The sequence below is a fragment of the Apium graveolens genome, chromosome 2 (assembly GCF_009905375.1).
Source record: "Apium graveolens cultivar Ventura chromosome 2, ASM990537v1, whole genome shotgun sequence".
NCBI lineage: Eukaryota > Viridiplantae > Streptophyta > Magnoliopsida > Apiales > Apiaceae > Apium > Apium graveolens.
In genome coordinates, this window is record NC_133648.1 from 54,912,570 (window position 1) to 54,938,644 (window position 26,075).

Consider the following 26,075-nt stretch of genomic DNA (forward strand, 5'->3'; position numbering starts at 1 on the left):
TGGTGTTGTTGGTGGAGTGAGTTGAGTTGGTGGAGCTTCCAAGTATAGAACCTCAGGTATAATAAAGTTATGAATATCAATTTCAGCACTTGTACCTGGGTCTTCAACATGTACTGGATTAATGATAGGAGACACAGGAGGTGTAGACACTTTCTCTGGAATATCCTCTTGTTCTTCAATAGGAGACTTGTGAGCTGATTCAGCATTATGAAGTAATTCAACGACTATAGGTTCTATTGGGATCAGAGATTCCTGACCCCCTTCCTTAGCTGCTTCTTCCAGAGTTTCTTCAGAGTATGATGATACACTTACATCCCTCCTGGCTCTTTGCTTTCTAAGTCTCTTTGCAGAATTAGAGACTTTGGGAGCTTCATCATCAGAATTTAGTTTTCTAAGCCTTTTGAGGGGCCTAGAACTCCCAGTTTCAGTATTTTTCTGAGAAGAGATCTTCTCAGTTTCTACAACAGCAGGTTCTGATATAGGAACCTATTCCTCAGTATCTGACTCATCTCTCAGAACTATTCTCCTTCTCTTCTGTTGAGTCTGAGGTACTATCTTAGTCCTCTTGGGTTTGGAAGATGAAGGCTTCACTGGATGTGCTGAAGGTTGAGCTTGAGATGACTGTGATGGTTTGAAATATGTCCTGATGGAGGGTTGAGTAGGTTGAGGTTGAGAAGTATGAGGTTGTTGTGTAGTTGTGGTATTTTCTGATGGTTGTTGTGTTGGCTGTGATGTGTTGGTGGGTTGGACATCAGGGTAAACAGATGTGTATATTTGTGGATCAGCATTTACCAGGATCTGTTTTACTAACTGAGGAATATGTAAGGGTCTATGTACTGGTTTCTTAATGTCAGCATTTAACAAATCATTAAAAGCCCTTTTGCAAGCTTAAAGGGTGGAATTAAATCACTGGTAGGTTGGGGTTCATCAGCACAACAGGAAGTATATATAAGCTGACAGAATCTAGCAAAGTATACTACATTCCTATCCTCTGTCATCCTATCCCCTATGAAACCTAACACATCACTTGCAAAATCAAAATGAGTTTGATGAATAAGGGCATACCCGATTTGCTGACTCATGATGGGAATAGCATCAAAGTTGGAGCATTTATTGGCGAATGTCTTAGTGATACAATCAAAGAAAAAGCTCCATTTCTTTCTAATATTTTCTCTTTTCAGTTGACACAACTTTCCCAAACTTTTCTCATAGCCCAAACTGGCCATGAGCTGCTGTAAGACAGGATTCTCCACTGTTGAGAATATGCAACCTTCAGGTAAGTGGAGAGCTTTACGAACTGCTCAAGGAGTAACTACATGCTCGACATCTCCTGATGTGAAAACTATGCTTGAAGTACCAGTAGCACCACCATCATCAAAAAGACCAGTTCTCCAAAACGTTAGCACTTGTTGGCTTGAAATAGTTTGAGGTTGGGTCAAAGCATACCCAATCTCACTATGAGCTAATAAATCTTGCACAAAGTGCAAATCTAATGGAGCTTCAGCTTTGGTCAAGATTATAGCATAATTATTTGGGACAAACTTGGCTCCATCAACAATTAAATCCTTGGGCGCCATCAGAAATAAGTGAGAAGTTAGAGTGCCTGTAAGGTGTTTGAGAAAATGTCTGTAAAGAAAACCGTCAGAAAATGTGAGAGAGAATAAGAAAAGAGAGAGAGTAGAATAAAAATGAAAATAAAAGATTTGAAAATCTTTTATCTATTTTACTTAGACACCCCACGTGACAGCAGTTAATAAGAAATGGAACAGACCTTTCCACCTGTCAGGCATGCATCAGTTAAGGCAAAAGTTAATGGGCACGGTAAATAAGTAATAATTACATTGCACGTTCAGTTTTTTTAAAAAAACTGTTCCCACTAAACAGATGATTATTACTGCTTTAACTCATATAAACCAATATTCTGAGAAAATATGACCGTTCAAGTAATGACCAAAAGTAAACCAAATAAATAAATACTGCCACGTCAGCATCAGAACTTGATTTTTATCAGGATTTAAAAGTCATCAGAATATGGCTTCTTAACTCAAAAAGTGAATGTTTATTCCTGTTATTCTTCACACAAATACTGATATGGGTACATGTAATATCCGGGATATATCTTGTAATTATTTTTGCTAATAAATAATTAGTATATGTGTTCAGCATTTATTCTCTGAATTATTTGTTAAGTGTTAAATGTGTTTGGATGTTTAAAAATAATACTATTTGAATATTTTAATTTTTATATGTCCAAAATAAAATATAGATAATTGTCGTATCTTCCTAATTATTTTTATGATGATTTATGATTTTATAGAAAATGTATGGATTTTATAAAATCTTTTTGCGAGTCTTTAAAACTATTTTATATAAACGGGAACCAACCGACGTCATCCGTTTTTACGTTTTTATAACCCGGAACTCTTCCGAGAACTCCTTTCTAACCTAATTGCAATATTCCAAGCATTTTCCATGTTTCGACTTTTTCGATCCGGCGTACGGTTTGTCCTACGCGGGTCCCGGCGTAATATTTTTGATACATTACTTGTTTCGGTAAATCAAAAAAACTCGTATTTTCGATAAACGGGATCTTTTTATTAAACTATCACAATTATCACCTCGTAATACGTGTAACCAGGTGCTGAGACCAAGACCGCAGTACAAATTCTACTGATTTTGATATTTATCACGAAAATCGGTACCGTTTGGATCAGTTTTTATAAATAAATATACCATTTCATATCCGGAATGATCCAACGGGATACTAATTTTCCGTAATTATAAATAGCCTTTAGCGTATTTTATTTCGTATCAAAAATCATTTGAAGTCAGCTAAATATATAATTTTCCAGAGAAAAACCCTAATTTCATAAAACCTTCTGAGAATCAAACCACAGTTTCAAGGTGTTTGTGAAATCCGTTTGGAAAGTTGGAGTAACCAAAACGAAGGATTTGGAGTGTACTTTCAGATTACAGGACTCATTTTACTGCAGAAATCAAGGTTTAATTTCTATATTTTTAATTATTTTTGAATTATTTTTATTAAAAATATTAATTTTTATTCGGATGATTGTTTGAATGATTTGATGATTGCATGTTGTAGACCTTGTTTTCCTGATGATTTTCATATGTCATATGTCTGATTTGGAGTTCAATAACATGTTCAAAATTGAGTTTAATTTTCGAATTTCAAAATTAGGGTTTATAACCCGTATGTTTTCAATAGAAATTTGGGGCTTTTTGATTTAGGGGTTACTAGCTGTTGATTTATAGTGGGTTGTGCTCCTTATGAAATTTGCAATCGATTGGTATATAGCTCGTTAGCAGAGGATGTCTGAATCGAAGGGAGTTGTGTTTTGAAGTTTTCGATGTTTCGCCGGAAACCGGCGATGTTCTTGGCCATTTTCCGGCCAGGACAGGGATGATTAATGTGTTTTAATTGCACGAATAGATTCCTGGTGTTGTGTAGAATATATCTGGAGTAGATAGTGAGATTAGGGTGCCGGGATCGTGTTCTCCGGCCACCCTTGTATTTTCCGGCGACTGGAACGGTAAAATTACAGTTTAGTACCTTATTTTTTGGGGACGATGAAGTTTAGTCCCTGAACTTTCCAGAATTTTCAAATTTAGGATTCCTGTTTTAAAAATATTCAAAAATCATATTTTCTATTTATTTTAATTATGAAAATTCGTTTTTAATTTTTGAAAATTCCAAAAATTATTATTTTAATTCCAAAAAATTATTTTTAATTCAAAAATAAATCTGAATTAATTAGTTAATTAATTTTAATTAATAATTAATTGATTAATTGGTCAATTAATTTAAAAATTAATTGATTAATTGATTTAATTAATTACTAATTGATTTTAATTAATTATTTAATTAGATTTAATTATTTAAAAAAAAGATTTAAAAATTCCGAAAAATAGTTTTGAGCTTTAAAATATTATTTTAAATTGTTTTCAAGGCTCGATAATTATTATAAAATTGTTTTGAAGCCAGATTTGGCCAGCCGAACCCTGTTTATTACTCCGAAATTGATCCAATGACCTGTTTTAATTCAGAAAAATATTTTAAAAATCATTTTAAATACCCGAAAGCCTGCTTATGACCCGAGACTCCATTATAAATGATATATTATTGATTTTTTAACATGTTATGTGTTATATGTGACTTGTTGGTTGACTGTCGGTATATATATTCGATGTTTACTTGTTTATAGTATAACTTTCAATCCATTAATCGGATTTGGGTAAAATGAAGGGTAGATAGAAGTATATGTCGAATAGAATCGTATGAGTTGAATATTGATAGATGCTTATGATATGTGAGCAGAAGAGGCAAGGCGTAGGAAAGGAAAACAGATAGTCGAGGAGTAAGACAATTGTGATTGAAAGTGAGTGCAGTATAGCAAGCTAGTACCAGGCAAGTGTTCTGAACTTTCTCGAGATATATTGTAGTCAATTGATAATCCTGTTTTATATTGCAAGTGCTTTGATGTACTGAACCCAAAACCCTGATTCCAGTTATTGAACTTGAGCCATAAACCTTATTCTTTCTAAACCATTGATTGTTGTACACCCAGATACGAACCATAAACATGCGATACTACTCCATAAACACATACAAACTAAATACAAAACACTGAACCGAATTACTTATATACCCAAACCATGGTACCTTATGATTTGAAAGACCAATTCCTGGTAATCCTGAACCATTGATTCCTTTGTTATCCAATTCTTTCATTACCTAACAGCCAAGCTTTGAAAATGCCATATCGATTCTTATAAAAATTGAAACCCTTTCATTATTGAACGTCCAATGTTGTTAATGATTCTATTTATTTCTTAGTACTGTTTGTTCTGTTATTATGTTAGAATTGGATTGTTTTTATAAAATTGTGGACCAGATTCGTGGTCAGACCATATAATGGTCAAGTTAGGCCAATGTGTGCCTTGGATCCAGTAGTTAGAGCAGTGTTGTGTGCTTTGCTCGGGGTTAGTGCGTAGCTGATCAGCAGCCTAACCTTGGTTTTTAAAATGAAAATATAATATCCAATTCTAAATCATAATTCATTATTCACTTGATATCATAACCTTTTTCACTTGATGATCATTATTCTCAGTTTGGTCATTGTGACTTGCTGAGCTAGTTAGCTCATTTGTGCGATGTTGTTTATGTTCTTTTCCAGTTAAGAAGGAACTGGTTGGTACCGCAGATCCCCAGTCCAGCGTGAGAGCTAGGGATTCAGGTTGATCGAGTTAAGCCAGTAGGCATCTTTTGGAATAAATTAAGTTTGTAAAAGTTTGTAATAATGTTATTTACTCAATTCTGAGTTTGAATAGTTGGGATTTGAACGGTTTGTAATATAAATGTGTGTTTGGCTTGTGTGCATACTTTAACCTGTTGCGGTCCGTGGTAGTTGGTAAGTAGGGTTACTGCATATTAAAACTATTATTATCTTTATTATTGTTATAAGCAGGTTATAAATAAGGTGTGTGTCTGGACCCCAAACTTCTGACCCGGGTTTGGAGGGCGCCACAGGTTTGGTATCAGAGCTACAGGTTATAAGTCACTGACACAAGCCTAGGTCATCGGGAATGGGTAGAGGGTTAGGATTAGAAGTAAGAAATAGAAAGATAGAACGTCAAGAGGTTGAGTGTTACGGTATAACAAGTATTAGTATAATTTGTGTCGTGGTTCGAGATCCTTATATTACGATATGATTTCAGATAGCAGCGATGGCCGACTCTTTCATCCCCGTATCAGCTGATCACTCAGAGCCTTCAGTTGGAGTACCATCTTCAGATCCACGTCATGTTGTTCCACCAGTGTTTGCTATTTTACCTCCACCTGTGTTGCAGCCCATACCACTGCAGGCTATTCCACCCCCAGGCATGAGGCTAGCCCATACCACTGCAGGCTATTCCACCCCCAGGCACGAGGCCACCTATCAGAGGACCTCCACTAGCTGATTCAGATTCCACTGGGCATTCAGTTGCAGGTGCCCCATTCCAGTCCACATTGCACCCAGTTCCTTATTACCGGTATGAGGCTCTTTTATTGGAACGTGATTCCTTATTGGCCCAGATCCGAGAGCTACAGCATATCATCAAGACTACAGATGTTGATCGTGGTATGAGGGAGCTTCGGGAGGAGATTCATGTGACACGCAGGATTCTTGAGGCTAGGCTATATGGAGCAACACTACCTGGCCGAGGCCCTGATGTACTTATGGGATGGGCTACTAAGGTGATGGAGGACTTTGAGAGGCTAGGAGGACCAGAGTTTCCTTGGAGTTGAGTCAAAGATCCAGAAATAGAGATGCTGATCAGTGTTGTTTTGGTTGTGTAGTATATAAAGTAGTGTGTAGTATGTATCAGTAGACTTTTGAGTTGTATTTATAGACTAGAGCTGCTGACTAGTGAGTAGGTTGTTGTACCTTTTTGCTTTTACTTCCGAAGCGTTTTTACGCTTGTACTACCCAAAACTTTTGATCTATATATCAGTACTTTTTCCTTTCCAGCATTGTCATTTACTTTACTGTACCTGTTCTACTTTACCTTATTTATTGCACCAGTTATACCCCTGTGATACCATGTACCCTATTCCCTTAACTGTTTATATTCTGTAAAGAAGCATGCAATTTACTTAGTTCAACTGTTACAACTATTTTCAAAAAGAGATATTTCTGTTTTATAAAACTTTTCTTTTATGCAAAGAATTTGATTTAAAAGCTAAATAAGTTGTTTGATTCTTTACAGAAAATGCCTCCCAGAAGAAATACCCGCACCAATACCCAGAATGAAGAAACCAACAACAACAGCAACAATAACAACCAAGATGATACAAACCAGAATGCAAACCCAGGACCCATAGACCTAGTAATAGCCCAGATTCTCCAAATATTGGCCCAACAAACAGTTCACCTGACACAACAACAACAAAGACAGACTAATCCCCAGGTAACTTTCAAAACTTTTCAGGCAGTAAACCCACCAGAATTCAAGGGTTCCTTAGAGCCGATTAAAGCAAATGTTTGGGTAAAGGAGATAGAGAAGGCATTTGCCTTAGTGAAAGTAAAGGAAGAACAGAAGGTTGAGTTTGCAAGTTACTATTTGAAGAATGAGGCCACCTATTGGTGGGAAATGGTGAAGACGTTGGAAGGTATAGATGTTATTACTTGGGAGAGGTTTAAGGAATTGTTTTTAGAAAAGTATTTTCCTCAGTTTGTCCAGGATTAGATGGAGTTGAAGTTTTTAGAGCTAAAGCAAGGAAATATGTCGGTGGCAGATTATGAGAGTAAGTTTGAGGAATTGTCAAGGTATGTGTCATCGTATGTGGATACTGACAGGAAGAAGGCTAAGAGATTCCAGCAAGGTTTGAAGCCATGGATTAAAGGGAAGGTAGCCATTTTTGAATTGGATACCTATGTAGGAGTTGTACAGAAGGCTATGATTGCAGAGACAGAGAGTGAGATGTCACAGAAGGAGAAAGAAAGCAAGAAAAGGAAATTTGAAGGGAATGAAGGTCAGTCACAACCAGGAAAGTTTCCAAATTTTAAGAAGGGCAACTTTCAGCCAGGGAGAAATTTTAATTTCAAGAGACAAAATGCAGGCGACGGAGGCCAGGGCAACCATCCAGTTAATACGAATCAGCCGAATCAGTTTAGGTTAACTTTTCCAGATTGTCAGGTATGTGGAAAGAAACATGGAGAAGTTTGTAACAAGTTGAATGTGGTATGTTTCAAGTGCAACCAGAAAGGGCATTATTCAAGGGAGTGCCGAAATTAGCCAGCAAATAAGGATCAGCCTATCCGGAATCCAGCAGTGAAGGTTCCAGCCATTGGATTTACGTGCTTTAAATGTGGGAAGCCAGGACATATAGCAAGAGATTGCAAGATATCAGCCCCAGTCAGTAATGCATTGAGGATTATGGGATCTACCCCAGCAGTGAATGAGGCTCCAAGGGCTAGAGTTTTTGACATGTCCGTGAAGGATACTATCCAGGATACGGATGTCGTGACAGGTACACTTAATGTGAATTCGTTATGTGCCAAAGTGTTAATAGATTCGGGAGCAACTCGATCGTTTGTTTCACAAGATTTTGTTAGTAAGTTAAATCATCCAGTTGAGTGTTAAAATGAAATAATGACTGTGGAATTAGCAAATCAAGAACGTGTATCTGTTAATCAAGTTTGTGGGAATTGTGAGATTGAGATTTCTGGTAATAAGTTTTGTGTAGATTTGATACCATTTAAGTTAGGAGAATTTGACGTTATCTTAGGAATGGATTGATTATCTAAGCACGATGCCCAGATAGATTGTCGAAATAAGAAGGTAATGGTGAAGATGCCAGACGAAAGGATAGTAACGTTCAAGGGCCAGAAGCAAGTAAAGAAGTTCTTAACGATGATTCAAGCCAAGAAGTTACTACGGCAAGGATGCGAGCATTTCGTGGCATATATGATTGACAGAAGTCAGGAGCCAGCAAAACTTGAAGATATTCCAGTAGTCAATGAATTTCCAGACATGTTTCCCGATGAGTTACCAGGACTTCCTCCAGATAGAGAAATTGAGTTTGCAATCGACTTAGCACCTGGAACAAAACCAGTATCCAAGGCCCCGTACAGAATGGCGCCCGTTAAAATGAAGGAGCTAGCGAAGCAATTGTAAGAGTTATTAGGGAAAGGAGTAATCAGACCCAGTGTATCCCCGTGGGGTGCACCGGTACTATTTGTCAAAAAGAAGGATGGAAGCATGAGACTGTGCATCGACTATAGGGAGCTCAATAAGCTTACAATCAAGAACAATTATCCGTTACCCAGAATTGACGATCTATTTGACCAATTGAAGGGAGCCAAGTTTTTCTCCAAGATTGATTTAAGATCGGGATATCATCAACTGAAGATTAAGCCAGAAGATATATCAAAGACAGCTTTTCGAACAAGGTATGGACATTATGATTTTTTAGTGATGTCTTTTGGATTGACCAATGCCCCGGCAGCGTTTATGGACTTGATGAACATAATTTTCAAAGAATACTTGGACAAATTCGTTATTGTGTTTATAAACGATATTTTGATTTATTCAAAGACATAAGAGGATCATGCGGAACATTTCAGAACAGCTTTAGAGATTTTAAGGAGAAAGATGTTATATGCTAAATTCTCGAAATGTGAATTTTGGTTACAGGAAGTTCAGTTCTTAGGACACATGGTCAGTAATGAAGGGATCAAGGTGGACCCAGCAAAGATTGAGGAAATTACAAATTGGGAAAGACCGAGAATACCAACAGAGGTAAGAAGTTTCTTGGGATTAGCGGGATATTATCGTCGATTCGTTCAAAATTTCTCAAGGATTGCAACACCATTGACAAAGCTTACACGGAATAATGAAAAGTTTATATGGAACGATAAATGCGAAGAAAGTTTTCAGAAATTAAAGTGAAGATTAATCACGGCACCTGTTTTGTCACTTCCAGATGATCAAGGGAATTTCGTAATTTATAGCAATGCTTCTCATAAAGGACTAGGATGTGTTCTGATGTAGCACGATAAGGTGATTGCGTATGCGTCAAGGAAATTGAAGCCACACGAACAAAAATACCCCACTCATGATTTGGAACTAGCAGCCATAGTTTTCGCTTTGAAGATTTGGAGACATTATCTGTATGGAGAGAAGTGCGAGATTTACACGGATCACAAAAGCTTGAAGTACATATTCACACAGAAGGAGCTTAATATGAGGCAAAGGAGATGGTTAGGATTGATCAAGGATTACGACTGCATGATTAATTATCATCCCGGTAAAGCGAACATTGTAGCAGATGCATTGATTTGAAAGGAAAAGTTAAATGTGTTATCACTTCCTGAAGAAATATATAAGGAATTTCAGAAATTGGAATTGGAAATTAGAGTTTGCAAGCCTGGTGAAGCAAAAGTGTATAGTATGACTTTCCAGCCAGAGTTGTTAAAGAAGATAAAGAAGTGTCAGGAAGATGTAATGGATCAAGATATAAATCGTTTGATAGGTGAAGAATTGTGTACGTAAAAGGACGATCAAGGTATTCTTAGGTTTTCTTCTAGAATTTGGATTCCACCGGTGACAGAGTTGAAGAATGAAATTTTACAGGAAACTCATAATTCGAGGTATTCAATCCATCCAGGGAATACCAAGATGTACAGAGATTTAAAAGAAAATTATTGGTGGCCAGATATGAAGAGGGAAATTGCGGAATGGGTTAGCAGATGTTATACATGTCAGAGAGTTAAAGCAGAGCATCAGAGACCAAGTGGATTGCTACAGCCATTGGAGATTCCAGAATGGAAATGGGAACATATTGTCATGGATTTCATAGTTGGATTACCAAGGACAAGGGCTAATCATGATGCCATTTGGGTTATAGTGGATAGACTTACTAAGTCAGCTCATTTTCTGCCTATAAATGAAAGATTTTTGCTCGATAAGTTAGTCCATATGTACCTGAAGGAAATTGTAGTTCGTCATGGAGTTCCTGTGTCTATTGTATCTGATCGAGATCCAAGATTTAATTCAAGATTTTGGAAAAGTTTTCAAGAATGTTTGGGAACAAGATTGAATATGAGTACGGCTTACCACCCACAGACGGACGGCCAGAGTGAATGAATGATACAGACGATTGAAGATATATTACGTGTTTGTGCTATTGATTTCAAAGGAAGTTGGGACGAGCATTTACCTCTGGTAGAATTTTCTTACAATAACAGTTATCACGCCAGTATTGGGATGCCACCCTCTGAAGCCCTTTATGGACGCAAATGCAGATCTCCAGTATATTGGGACGAAGTGGGAGAACGTAAAATACTTGGACCTGAATTAGTACAGCAAATGAAGGAAGTTGTTGAAGTTATCCAGAAGAGATTGATAGCAGCACAAGACCGTCAAAGAAAGTATGCAGATCAATCAAGGAAAGATATGGAATTCGAAGAAGGAAGCTTGGTATTATTGAAAGTATCACCGTGGAAGGGATTGACGAGATTTGGACCTTTTGAGATTTTAAAGCGCGTTGGCAAAGTAGCTTACGAGTTGGCGTTACCTCCGCACATGGAGCACATTCACAATGTTTTTCACGTATCGAGGCTTAAGAAATATAATCCAGACTCCAGGCATGTAATAGAATATGATCCAATAGAGCTTCACGCAGATTTGTCATATGTAGAGAGTCCGATAGAGATTCTATAGGAAATAGAGAAAGTATTGAGAAATAAATTGGTAAAGTTAGTAAGAGTAATGTGAAGAAACCCAAGGGTTGAAGAGTCAACCTGGGAGTTAGAAAGTTATATGAGAGAAAAGTACCCTCATTTATTTTCTTAGGAGATTCATAGGACAGAATCCTTTTAAGGGGGGAAGGATGTAATATCCGGGATATATCGTGTAATTATTTTTGCTAATAAATAATTATTATATGTGTTCAACATTTATTCTGTGAATTATTTGTTAAGTGTTAAATGTGTTTGGATGTTTAAAAATAATATTAATTGAATATTTTAATTTTTATATGTCCAAAATAAAATATAGATAATTGTCAAATCTTCCTAATTATTTTTATGATAATTTATGATTTTATAGAAAATGTATGGATTTTATAAAATCTTTTTCCGAGTCTTTAAAACTATTTTATATAAACGGGAACCAACCGACGTCATCCGTTTTTACGTTTTTATAACCCGGAACTCTTCCGAGAACTCCTTTCTAACCTAATTGTAATATTCCGAGCATTTTCCATGTTTCAACTTTTTCGATCCGGCGTACGGTTTGTCCTGCGCGGGTCCCGGCATAATATTTTCGATACATTATTTGTTTTGGTAAATCAATAAAACTCGTATTTTCGATAAATGGGATCTTTTTATTAAACTATCACAATTATCACCTCGTAATACATGTAACCAGACGCTGAGACCAAGATCGCAGTACAAATTGTACTGATTTGGATATTTATCCCGAAAACCGGTACCGTTTGGATCAGTTTTTATAAATAAACGTACCATTTCATATCCGGAATGATCCAACAGGATACTAATTTTCCGTAATTATAAACAGCCTTTAGCGTATTTTATTTCGTATCAAAAAGCATTTGCAGTCAGCTAAATATATAATTTTCCAGAGAAAAACCCTAATTTCATAAAACCTTCTGAGAATCAAACCAGAGTTTCAAGGTGTTAGTGAAATCCGTTTGGAAAGTTAGAGTAACCAAAACGAAGGATTTGGAGTGTACTTTCAGATTCCAAGACTCGTTTTACTGCAGAAATCAAGGTTTAATTTCTATATTTTTAATTATTTTCGAATTATTTTTATTAATAATATGATTTTTTGTTCGGATGATTGTTTGAATGATTTGATGATTGCATGTTGTAGAGCTTGTTTTCCTGATGATTTTCATATGTCATATGTCTGATTTGGAGTTCAATAACATGTTCAAAATTGAGTTTAATTTTTGAATTTCAAAATTAGGGTTTATAACCCTTATGAATGTTTTCAATTGAAATTTGGGGCTTTTTGATTTAGGGGTTATTAGCTGTTGATTTATAGTGGGTTGTGTTCCTCATGAAATTTGCAATCGATCGGTATATAGCTCATTAGTAGAGGATGTCTGAATCGAAGGGAGTTGTGTTTTGAAGTTTTTGATGTTTCGCCGGAAATCGGCGATGTTCTTGGCCATTTTCCGGCCAGGACAGGGATGATTGATGTGTTTTAATTGCACGAATAGATTCCTGGTATTGTGTAGAATATATCTGGAGCAGATGGTGAGGTGAGGGTGTCGGAATCGTGTTCTCCGGCCACCCCTGTATTTTCCGACGACTGGAACTGTAAAATTATAGTTTAGTACCTTATCTTTTGGGGACGATGAAGTTCAGTCCCTGAAATTTCCAGAATTTGCATATTTAGGATTCCTGTTTTAAAAATATTCAAAAATCATATTTTCTATTTATTTTAATTTTGAAAATTCATTTTTAATTTCTGAAAATTCCAAAAATTATTATTTTAATTCCAAAAAATTATTTTTAATTCAAAAATAAATCTGAATTAATTAGTTAATTAATTTTAGTTAATAATTAATTGATTAATTGGTCAATTAATTCGAAAATTAATTGATTAATTGATTTAATTAATTACTAATTGATTTTAATTAATTATTTAATTAGATTTAATTATTTAAAAAAAGATTTAAAAATTCCGAAAAATAGTTTCGAGCTTTAAAATATTATTTTAAATTGTTTTCAAGGCTCGATAGTTATTATAAAATTGTTTTGAAGCCAGATTTGGCTAGCCGAACCCTGTTTATTACTCCGAAATTGATCCAATGACCCGTTTTAATCCCGAAAAATATTTTTAAAATTATTTTAAATACCCGAAAGCCTGTTTATGACCCGGGACTCCATTATAAATGATATATCATTGATTGTTTAACGTGTTATGTGTTATATGTGACTTGTTGGTTGACTGTCGGTATATATATTCGATGTTTACTTGTTTATAGTATAACTTTCAATCCATTAATCGGATTTGGGTAAAACGAAGGGCAGATAGAAGTATATGTCGAATAGAATCGTATGCGTTGAATATTGATAGATGCTTATGATATGTGAGCAGAAGAGGCAAGGCGTAGGAAAGGAAAACAGATAGTCGAGGAGTAAGACAGTTGTGATTGAAAGTGAGTGCAGTATAGCAAGCTAGTACCAGGAAAGTGTTCTGAACTTTCTCGGATATATTGTAGTTGATTGATAATCCTGTTTTATATTGCAAGTGCTTTGATGCACTGAACCCAAAACCCTGATTCCAATTATTGAACTTGAGTCGTAAACCTTATTCTTTCTAAACCATTGATTGTTGTACACCCAGATACGAACCATAAACATGCGATACTACTCCATAAATACATACAAACTAAATACCAAACACTGAACCGAATTACTTATACACTCAAACCATGGTACCTTATGATTTGAAAGTCCAATTCCTGGAAATCCTGAACCATTGATTCCTTTGTTATCCAATTCTTTCATTACCTAAGAGCCAAGCTTTGAAAATGCCATATCGATTCTTATGAAAATTGAAACCCTTTCATTATTGAACGTCCAATGTTGTTAATGATTCTATTTATTGCTTATTACTGTTTATTCTGTTATTATGTTAGAATTGGATTGTTTTTATAAAATTGTGGACCAGATTCGTGGTCAGACCATATAATGGTCAAGTTAGGCCAATGTGTGCCTTGGATCCAGTAGATAGAGCAGTGATATGTGCTTTGCTCGGGGTTAGTGCGTGACTGATCAGCAGCCTAACCTTGATTTTTAAAATGAAAATATAATATCCAATTCTAAATCATAATTCATTGTTCACTTGATATCATAACCCTTTTCACTTGATGATCATTATTCTCAGTTTTGTCATTGTGACTTGCTGAGCTAGTTAGCTCATTTGTGTGATGTTGTTTATGTTCTTTTTCAGTTAAGAAGGAACCGGTTGGTACCGCGAATCCCAAGTCCAGCGCGAGAGCTAGGGGTTCAGGTTGATCGAGTTAAGCCAGTAGGCATCTTTTGGAATAATTTAAGTTTGTAAAAGTTTGTAATAATGTTATTTACTCAGTTCTGAGTTTGAATAGTTGGGATTTGAACGGTTTGTAATATAAATGTGTGTTTGGCTTGTGTGCATACTTTAACCTGTTGCGGTCCGTGGTAGTGGTAAGTAGGGTTACTGCATATTATTACTATTATTATCTTTATTATTGTTATAAGCAGGTTATAAATAAGGTGTGTGTGTGGACCCCAAACTTCTGACCCGGGTTTGGAGGGCGCCACAGTACATCAGAACTTAATCATCAGAACTTCCATCAGAACTTGTCCTCGGAATTTATGCAACTGACACTTAAACTGTTCATCTAAAACAACATTTATCACCACAGTAATTTTCATCATTCATATGGAGTGTATGTGTGTGCATTAAGCTAAATATCAGACAAAAAATAAAGTCTGATTCACTTTAGTACATCTTAGAAATAAGGCATTGTAGGTCACACACACTGTAGAAGGGGGTTGAATACAGTGTTCATCACAATCAAATCAAATTAAAGAACTTAAGTAACAGAAAACAAACTTTATTCAATATAATAAACTTTGTTACAATATGGAACCGTCCTCTCTCAGTGATGAACAAATATCACGAGAGCTGCTAGGGTTACAATGAATATTATTCTCGATAATGATAACACATATAGTGTAAACCCTATATCTGTGTTTATATACTACACAGTTACAAGATAATTGCTAATTGATATGGAATATAATTCTGCTTTCTAAAATATATCAATCAGATATCTTTTCTTCCAAGTATTCTATTCTTCATAAAATTCCTTCTTCATGCACATCTCTTCTTGTATTTGTCTTGATCTTCTTTCCTTTCAATCAGCCACCTTCCTTATCTGAAAGTCTTCTTAAGTCCTGATATTATCTTCTGATAAATATCTCTTGATAACTAAAGTTCTGACTTCAGGATAAGTACTGGTTTCCAGTTAAGTACTGATTTGTCATGTTTAAGTAAAAACTGAAAACTAAACACAAATCATATTAGACATGACATTATTAAATATATCCAACAATCTCCCTCAACTTGTAAATTAGCATAATATACAAGTTTAACAGATATTTGATGATGTCAAAAACATTAAGTACAAATGCATGAGAATTTGACTAAATAACTACAACTTACAGTCCTTAAAGCTTTACCAACTTTAACTTCTAATAACAGCTTCGGTCTGTATACATATCAGAATTTGAGCAGTTGTAGATCTTGACTTGGCTTCAATTACTGATCTCTTTAATATTAGGACTTGTTCTGAGATAGTTCTTTAACAAACATCTCTCAGCATATTTAAGTCCATCAATCATCCTCCTTTTAGCATTCTTCAATTCAACTGTATCTTCACCAATTTGAAAGATAGCAGCCCTGAGATCATTTATTCTAGCTTTCCTTATGTCTTGATCCAGTCTGATCAAATATGCCTTGTCAGACTCAAGATTGAATTCCACAGCCTTATAACCCAGAAAGGTAGTTATAATCTTAGCAGAGTTCGGCTTCATCTCAAAAACATCACCCTTGTGATCTCTGTACTCGGGACAGTATGTGCTGTCAGACTTTACAGAATAAAGCTTCTTCTGTCTCTGAATTTGAGTCTTCAAATAATTTGCAGCACTCTCTGTTAATCTGTTCTTCACTTGAAGTAAGAATAAAACATGTTCTAGTTCTTCAAAATACTTCAGTGGTATAGCATTCTCCCTTATATGGTAAACCTTTCCATCTTTCATGAAATATAACAAGATGTGTTCTTTCAAGAAGGTATGGTAAACCATCTGTACAGATTCAAGCTGATTCAATCTTTTAAGAGTTGCTCCAACACCTGGTTCACTTAAGGAAGTTGGATCATTGGTTGTGTTCTGCACTCTTCTTTCATCAGCACTACCCAATCCAGATTTATCTCTTGCTTCCTTTTCTGTAACAACTCTTGCTTCAAAACCACTTGTTGCAGTCTTCAAAGGTTGAGTCTGTTCAGCTTTAGTGAATCCTGGTAGGAGTAACTTTGAGGATTTAACATGAGCAATGTCAGAGGTTTCCTTTAACTTATCTTCTGATATCAAGCTAACTTGAGCTAAGTCAGAGGTTGCTTGCTTCAGTGTCATATCAGAACTTACTATATCTTGACTCTAAACAACTTGAGCCATGTCAGAGGTTGTTTGAGAAATCTTCTTTGAAACCAGAGTAAGATTAGCATCTTCAACAGATATTTCTTCATCCATAGGAGGCACATAAACCTTTACAGGTTCACCAACTTTTTCTTTGCCCTTGGACCTTGGATCTATCTGCATTTGTGATTTGGCCTTGGTTGCCTCAGGATTTACCCTTTCTTTTATCACAATGCCTTTAGCCTTAGGAATTTTCTTTTCAACAACAGAAGCTTCAGATTTGGAGTTGACTTTTTCTGACTTAAGTTTAACTTCTTCTTCCTTTAGACTCTCAAAGTCCATTCCTGGATTTTTTTCAGAAATAACTTTCTTGAAATTTCCTCATCAAGTTCCAGATGTTCATCAGAACCTTTCCTTTTACCAGTATCAGAAGTTATTCTTTTCCCAGTATCAGAACTTGTTTTTTGACTTATAGTTCCAGTTCTACTTGATGAAAGACCTTTACCTTGACCATGACCTCCACCCATTCCAGAGTTTCCCGGATAATCTTTTCCATCATTCTTTCCCTTCAGTGTCTTGATAGGTTTGCATTTGGACTTAATTACTTTCTCCCCCTTTTTGGCATCAGCAGGTAATAGAAGAGAGACAAGCAATTTCACTGAGGATTGGATCTCATTGAGTTGATTTTGATGAGAAGCTTGATTTTTCAAAATTTCATCATTCTAAGACTGTTGCTTCTCTTGGATTTTCTCAATGTAGGCAATTCTGTCAAAGGTAGGTTGGAAAAACCTTTTCTTTTCAAGTTTCAGATTCATATCTTGCTGGATCAAGTTTTCTTGAATTTTATTCACCTTGTCATGAGTTATTGAGTGTTGACCTTGAAGGTGCCTTGTACTCAATGCAGTAACTCTCAGCTGAGTCTTGAAATCATCATTTATTATCAGTTCATCAGCTTTTGCAAGATGCTCAGCAAGAATCTTTTCAGAAGGAACAAAGGTAACTGTGTTCCACTCCTGTCCTCTAGGAGTTTCACTTCAAGGTACTGGTGCTTCTCCTGTAATAAACTTCTTAACTATCTCAGCTTTATGAACAGTTTGTTAAGGTGCATGTCTGACGGACCAGCTGTATCAGCATCTACATTTGTAGCAGCAGCTTCACCAGTAACTTCATCATTAGCAGCATCAGAACTTATAGAATCAGCATCAGCAACTTCTTTTGATAAAATAATTGTTAGGAATATATGTGCATTAGTTTGATGATATGTTAACAAAATACTTAAGTAGAAATTTAGTGTCAGTAGCCTCAACGGATAAGACCACTTTGGCTATCCGTTGATGGTGTAGCTTTACTTAGAAATAAGTCTAGTATTGTAGCATATTTCAGTCTCTGTATTTAAAATGTAATTCTTAGAAGTTGAGAGAAACTATAAGTCATGTTGACTACTAGATGATATGCAGATAGGAAGGCCAATTGTAAATATTTCATGCCTTGTAATTTTGTATAAATGAAGTGGTATCAACGGATGACTTAAAGACCTTCAACGGATGAGAAGCTAAGCTTCAACGGATGTCTCTAAAGCTTCAACGGATAACATCCTTCAACGGATGAAGTCATTAACGGATGAAAGCTTCAACGGATGTTCTGCTAATTAGCCGTTGATAAGTGGTAGTTGTACCTACAGACAGAGGCACATGGGTTGACAGAGAAAACTGAGATGTGGTAGCCGAATTTCAGGATCAACAGAAAAAGCAGCCGTTCTTCTTTAGTACAAAGATGCAATAGTCAACAAAGTACTGGAGTGAACAGGAAAAGAAGCAAGTGAAGAACTTATTTTACTATTGTAATTTTATATTGTTTTTCACTTGTACACTTGGTAATATATAAACCAAGAAGAAGCTAGTAATTAGAGAGAGATTTTCCAGAGCTGTTAAGAAATATCTTGAGAGAAAATTCATCTAGTTTGTACTAGGATGCAGCTGTGATCAACATTGTTGAACACAGATTTTCTAATATACCATCTCTGGTGGAACAACAAATCCACCAGAAAAGTTTTTAAAGTTTGTTGTGTTCTTTACATTTTGTGTTTGAATATATATCTGTCTGCATTAGCTCAAAGCAATTCATACACTTGTTCATCTAGAACACACTGCTTTAATAAACTTCTCAAAACCTGAAAAAGTTTTGAGATTTACATTCAACCCCCCTTCTGTAAATCTCATTGTTAGTCCTCTAGGAATAACAATTGGTATCAGAGCAAGCTCTTGACACACAAAGAGTTTAAAGATCTTGGAATCTAACAAAGATGAGTAAGAAGGATATTGGAGTAAAGATCCCAGTTCTTGACAAAGACAGTTATCACCACTGGAAGGTGAAAATGCACCTTCATCTACTCTCCCAAGATGAAGGTTATGTAAACTGCATTGAGAATGGTCCTCACATTCCCCACAAAGTAGCCACAGTTGCTACGGCCACAATTGCTGTTGGTCAATCCATTCCAAAACCTAGAGCAGAATGGACAATGGAAGACACAGAAGAAGTCCACAAGGATAAGAAGGCTATGAACATTTTGTTTAATGGTCTTGACAAGGATATGTTTGATAATGTGATAAATTGTTCAACTGCCAAAGAGGTTTGGGACACAGTTCAGTTGCTGTGTGAAGGTACAGAACAAGTAAAAGAGAACAAAATGCAGCTTCTCATTCAACAGTATGAGTACTTTCATTTTGAAGAGAATGAATCTTTAAATGACACATTTAATAGATTCCAAAAGCTGTTGAATGGACTGAAGCTGTATGGTAGAGTGTACCAGGTGAAGGATTCAAATCTTAAATTTTTGAGATCCTTACCAAAGGAATGGAAACCCATGACTGTTTCCTTAAGAAACTCTCAGGATTATAAGGACTTTACTCTTGAAAGATTATATGGAATCTTGAAGACTTATGAACTAGAGTTGGAACAGGATGAGGTATTGGAGAGGGGGAGAAAGAAAGGAGGTTCAGTTGCATTGGTAGCTGAAAATGAGAAAGAATGCAGAAAAGAAACTGTGAGATCTACATCAAGCTCCAAAGATGGTGTAAGAAATCCAGAATCAGACAAGGGTAAAGAGCAAGTTGCTGAAAATGAAGACAACTCCAGTCAAGATGACTCTGATGGTATTGATGAGCATCTTGCATTTCTGTCCAGGAGATTTGCAAAGATGAAGTTCAGGAAAAACACTAGAGCCACTAAACCCTATAAGAACATGGTGGACAAATCCAAGTTCAAGTGTTTTAATTGTGGTATAAGTGGACACTTTGCAAGTGAGTGCAGAAAGCCAACCTCTGAAAAGAAGAAATTTGAACAAGTAGATTACAAAAAGAAATATTTTGATCTACTCAAACAGAAGGAAAGGGCTTTCATTACTCAAGAAAAGGACTGGGCAGCTGATGGAGATGAAGAGGATGAAGATGTGGATTATGTCAACCTTGCTCTCATGGCTGATTCTGAAGAAAACGAAGTTAGTTCATCAAGCAATCAGGTAATCACTACTGATTTAACACAGCTTACTAAAGAAGAGTGCAATGATGCTTTCAATGACATGTCTACTGAATTGTATCATTTGCGTGTGTCTCTTAAATCTCTTGCTAAAGAAAATAGTAGGATCAAAGAGAACAATCTGTTTTTAAGTAATAGAAATACTGTGTTAGAAAATAAGTTGATTGACCTAGAGAAAACCAAATTGCATTGTATATCTGTTGAAAATGAACTAGCTGAATCTGTTAAGAAAGTAGAAATACTTTCCAATCAATTAGAGAAAGAGCAAGAGGTGATTAAAGCCTGGAAAACATCTAGGGATGTAAGTGCTCAAATTGCCAAAGTCCAAGGAATTGAATCATTCTGTGAAACTGCCTGGGATAAAAATAAAAAGAAACTGGAATTAATTGATGGACTGTCAACGGATGTGGAATCAACGGATGATGAAAGTTATCCGTTGAAGGAAGAAAAGGAACATCCGTTGAAGGTTCCTCAATTAAAACAGGCAGATGTTTCTAAAAGAGAAAATCTAAAGAAACTCAACAAAAAGTTTGGTTCAACTTCAAAGAACTTTGTCAAAGAAGGAGCAAGCACATCCAAAGATGTCAGAAAGGTGAATGTAGGGCACATGACCTTAGAACAGTTAAACAATAGGCTCAAGATGGTTGAGGATAAAAAGGAATCCAAAAGGAAATCCAACAGAAATGGGAAGGTAGGAGTTAACAAACATAACAATTACACACCTGACAAGTATACTCCTAGAAAAAGCTGTGTGCATTGTAGTAGTGTTAATCATCTATCTGCTAACTGTAAATCTATTAAGAAATCTCCCATAACTGTACCCTCTTCCATGCCTAACATGTCTGTATCACCTCTACATGCTATGCCTGTTATGTCTCAACAAAATCCTTATGCACATTTTGCAAACATGCCATATTTTAACAATCCTTATCTTGCTGCATTCAGTATGCCTCAAATGCCATACAATATGCCAATGTGGAATAACATGTATGCACAATCCATGCCTAATAATTCTATAAATGTGATGGATAATGTTGTGACTAACCCTACACCTCAACCAACCACATCTAAGACCAAGGTTGACTCAAACTCACCTAAGTCTAAAGATGCAGGAGGAATGAAGTCTAGGAGAAAGGCTAACAAGAATGGACCCAAGGAAACTTGGGTACCAAAATCAAATTGATTGATTTTGTGGTGTGCAGGAAAATAGAAGAAATCTATGGTACTTGGACAGTGGCTGTTCAAGACACATGACTGGAGATTTCTCCCTGCTCACAGAGTTTAAAGAGAGAGCTGGCCCCAGCATAACCTTTGGAGATGACAGCAAAGGGTTTACTATGGGATATGGCTTGATTTCAACAAGGAATGTCATCATTGAAGAAGTTGCATTGGTTGATGGTCTCAAGCACAACTTACTGAGTATCAGTCAACTATGTGATAGAGGGAATACAGTTTCCTTCAATTCTGAAGCCTGTGTTGTCACTAGTAAGGAAGACAACAAAGTGGTTCTAACTGGAGTTAGAAAAGGAAATGTGTACTTAGCTGACTTCAACTCTACAGATGCAGAATCTATTACTTGTCTCTTCAGCAAAGCAAGTTCAGTTGAGAGTTGGCTATGGCACAAGAAGCTATCCCATTTGAATTTCAAAACAATGAATGATCTAGTCAAAAAGGACTTAGTAAGAGGAATTCCTCTTGTTGAATTCTCAAGGGATGGTCTGTGTGATGCTTGTCAGAAAGGCAAACAAAGGAAAGCATCATTTCAGAAGAAGCTTGAAACAACAATTGATGAACCATTACAGCTGCTACATATGGATTTGTTTGGACCAGTCAATGTATTGTCAATAGCAAGAAAAAGATATTGCTTAGTGATTGTAGATGATTTCTCTAAGTTCTCATGGGTCTGTTTTCTTGGATCAAAGGATGAAGCAAGTGAAATCATTATCAATCACATCAGGCAAGTCAACAATCATCTTGACTTGAAGGTTAGAAATATCAGGAGTGACAATGGAACTGAGTTCAAGAATTTGACATTAAGGCTGTTCTGTGAAGAAAATGGAATCATGCATGAGTTCTCAGCTCCAAGAACACCTCAGCAAAATGGGGTTGTTGAAAGAAAGAACAGATCTTTAATTGAAGCTGCCAGAACAATGCTTGAAGAATCAAAGTTACCAACATATTTCTGGGCTGAAGCTGTTAATTGTGCCTGCTTCACTCAGAATATTTCTTTGATCAATCAAGCTAAAGGCATGACTCCTTATCAGTTGTTCAAGAGAAGAAAACCAACTCTAAACTTTCTTCATGTCTTTGGATGTAAATGCTTTATACTGAGGAATCAATCTGACCATAAAGGGAAGTTTGATGCAAAGGCTGATGAAGGAATATTTGTTGGTTATTCAGCTGGAAAATCTTATAGGGTCTACAATCTAAGAACCAACATTGTTATGGAATCTGTGCATGTTGTGTTTGATGATAAAAAGATTGATGGACTAACAGATGAGGGACATAATGAGAGACTCAAATTTGACAATATTGAGATATATTGTGATGATAGTGAAGAGGAGACTGATGGAGATGACACTTCAAAAGGGATTCAAAACATGCCCCTGGATAATGCACAAAATACTGCATCCATTGATAGAAGCAATGCAGTATCCGTTGAAAGACATAGTGCATCATCCGTTGAAGTACAAAATGAAGCATCCGTTGATCATAGTTCATCAACGGATAATCGATTTACATCATCAGTTGATAGAACTCCAAGTTCCCTGCAAAGGACCAACAACTCAGGGGGAGTTTCAACTAGTCAACACTCTGTCTCACATCATGACAATACTGAGGCCACCTCATCTAGAGCACATCTTCCACCACAAAGGAAATGGACCAAGAATCATCCCTTTGAACTGATCATTGGTGATGCATCATCTAAAGTGCAAACAAGAAGAGCTACTCAAGATGAATGTCTGTACAGTAGTTTTCTATCTCAGGAGGAACCTAAGAAAGTGGAAGAAGCTCTATTGGATCTAGATTGGATATTAGCTATGCAGGAAGAGCTAAACCAATTTGAGAGAAACCAAGTTTGGAAGCTGGTACCCAAACCAAAGAACAAGAGTCCTATTGACACAAAGTGGGTATTCAGAAACAAGATGGATGAAAATGGCATTATCATAAAGAATAAAGCCAGACTGGTTGCTAAAGGCTATTCTCAGCAAGAGGGAATAGATTTTGATGAAACATATGCTCCTGTTGCAAGACTTGAAGCCATCAGAATATTTCTAGCCCATGCAGCCCATGCCAATTTCAAAGTCTATCAAATGGATGTCAAGAGTGCATTTCTAAATGGGAAATTAGAGGAAGAAGTCTATGTAAGTCAACCTCCAGGATTTGAAGATCCAAATTTTCCAGACTATGTGTATTATCTGTTGAAAGCACTCTATGGACTGAAGCAAGCACCTAGAGCCTGGTATGAAACCTTATCAAAATTTCTTTTGGAGAATCACTTCACTAGAGGTACTGTTGATAAAACTCTCTTCTTTAGGGATGTTAATGGCTCTAGTATACTTGTTCAAATTTATGTAGATGACATAATATTTGGCTCTATAGATGATAAACTTTGCAAAAAGTTTGCTAAGCTAATGCAAAGTAAATATGAAATGAGCCTAATGGGAGAACTAACCTATTTTCTTGGTTTACAAGTTAAACAAGTTAGTGATGGAATTTTCATTAGTCAAACTAAATATATTTATGATCTTTTAAAGAAGTTTGACTTAATGGAATGCTCATCTGCAAAAACTCCCATGGCCACTGCCACCAAACTTGAATTAAATAAGACTGAAAGGTCTGTGGACATTACAAGTTATAGAGGCATGGTTGGTTCACTTTTATATTTAACTGCTAGCAGACCAGATATAATGTTTGCTACATGTCTGTGTGCTAGATTTCAAGCTGATCCTAGGGAGTCTCACTTAATTGCTATCAAGAGAATTTTCAGATATCTCAAGGGTACACCAAATTTAGGAATTTGGTATCCTAGAGAATCTGGCTTTGATCTAATTGGTTATTCAGATGCAGACTATGCAGGTTGCAAAATAGACAGGAAAAGTACAACAGGCTCCTGCCAATTCCTGGGAAACAAGCTTGTATCATGGTTTAGCAAAAAGCAAAATTCAGTCTCTACTTCTACAGCTGAGGCTGAATACATTGCTGCTGGAAGTTGCTGTTCTCAAATGTTATGGATGAGGAATCAACTCCTTGATTATGGACTTCATGTTGATAGAATACCTATCTTTTGTGACAACACAAGTGCCATAGCCATAACAGAGAATCCTGTACAGCACTCAAGGACCAAGCACATTGATATCAAGTACCACTTCATTAGGGAGCATGTCATGAATGGTACAGTGGAACTACATTTTGTTCCAAGTGAACAACAAATTGCTGACATATTTACCAAGCCACTTGATGAATCAACATTCACAAGATTGGTAAGTGAGCTAGGTATGCTTAATTACTCTTAAAATTCATGTCTTCTTTGCAATTTGATGAGAAGCCTGAAATATATTAGTTGCTAGAACAAATTTGACTTTTAACAAAGTTTATTCCATCAACGGATGTTCCCTATCCGTTGAAAGTCAAAATTGCTCTATCAACGGATATTCATTATCCGTTGAAAGACAAGTATATCTCTGGAACTTTTATCCGTCAACGGATAAAGCTGAAGTACCTTTCAACGGATGACAATTTACATTATCCGTTGAAATGTCACATCAGACGTTTGAGGTGTTTCACAGCCGTTGATTCTATTTTCTTAACCGTTGATACCATACATACATCTGTATGTATTGGTTTTAAAGGTAGTTATTAGAATACTTACAGTTTATTCTTAAACGGCTGAAATTCACTAACACCTACTTATTGATTAATCCTTTATTTATTTCTTTTTCTTTGAAAGCATATAAGCCCTTCTGATTGTTCATTATTACTTTACGCTTTCTTAGAATTTCAAGCATTTACCATTTTCTCTCTGCAAAACCTTCAAGTTATTCTCTGCAATTTCTACTCACAACAATGGCACCAGTCGTGAAGATTATGTCTCAATCTGGGTTCATCTACGAGAAGAACAATTTCATAGCTCTGGTAGAAAAGAATGAAGCCCACTCAGATTATCACAAAATGATGGACTTCATCAAAAACTGTAAACTTAGCTATGCAATGCTGGAAGCCCCAACGATTTTCTGTGAAGTAGTTGAGGAGATTTGGACAACTGCTGAGTTCAACTCCATGGATATGACTATCTCCTTCACTCTCAAAGGTAAAAATCACTGTATTAACTGTGATGACTTACAAGCATGTTTTAAATTACCTGAGAACAATGCCATGACACCACACACTGATAGTGATGTATCCAGCATGTTAGATTCCATAGGTTACTCTCTTAACTCTGCTAATTTAGGGGGTATTAGACGAAAAGGCCTTAGGAAAGAATGGAGTTTTCTTGGGGATGCCTTCATAAAGGTTTTCTCTGGGAAAATTAGTAATTTTGATGCCATAACTTCATCTCTTGTTAATATGTTCTATATGCTTGTTTCTGATAGGTACTTTAACTTTAGCAACTATGTGATGCTAGAATTAGGTACTAGATTAGGTAACAAAGCTAATAGACTTAATAACATCTATTATGCTAGATTCTTTATGTTATTGGCTAACCATGTTGCTGAAGGTTTAGTCATAATCAATGAGAATAATAAACTCAAGTGCTGGGCACAAGAGAAAAGAGTTCTTGCAGACTTGAAGAGAATGGATCTAAACAGCAGTGTGCAA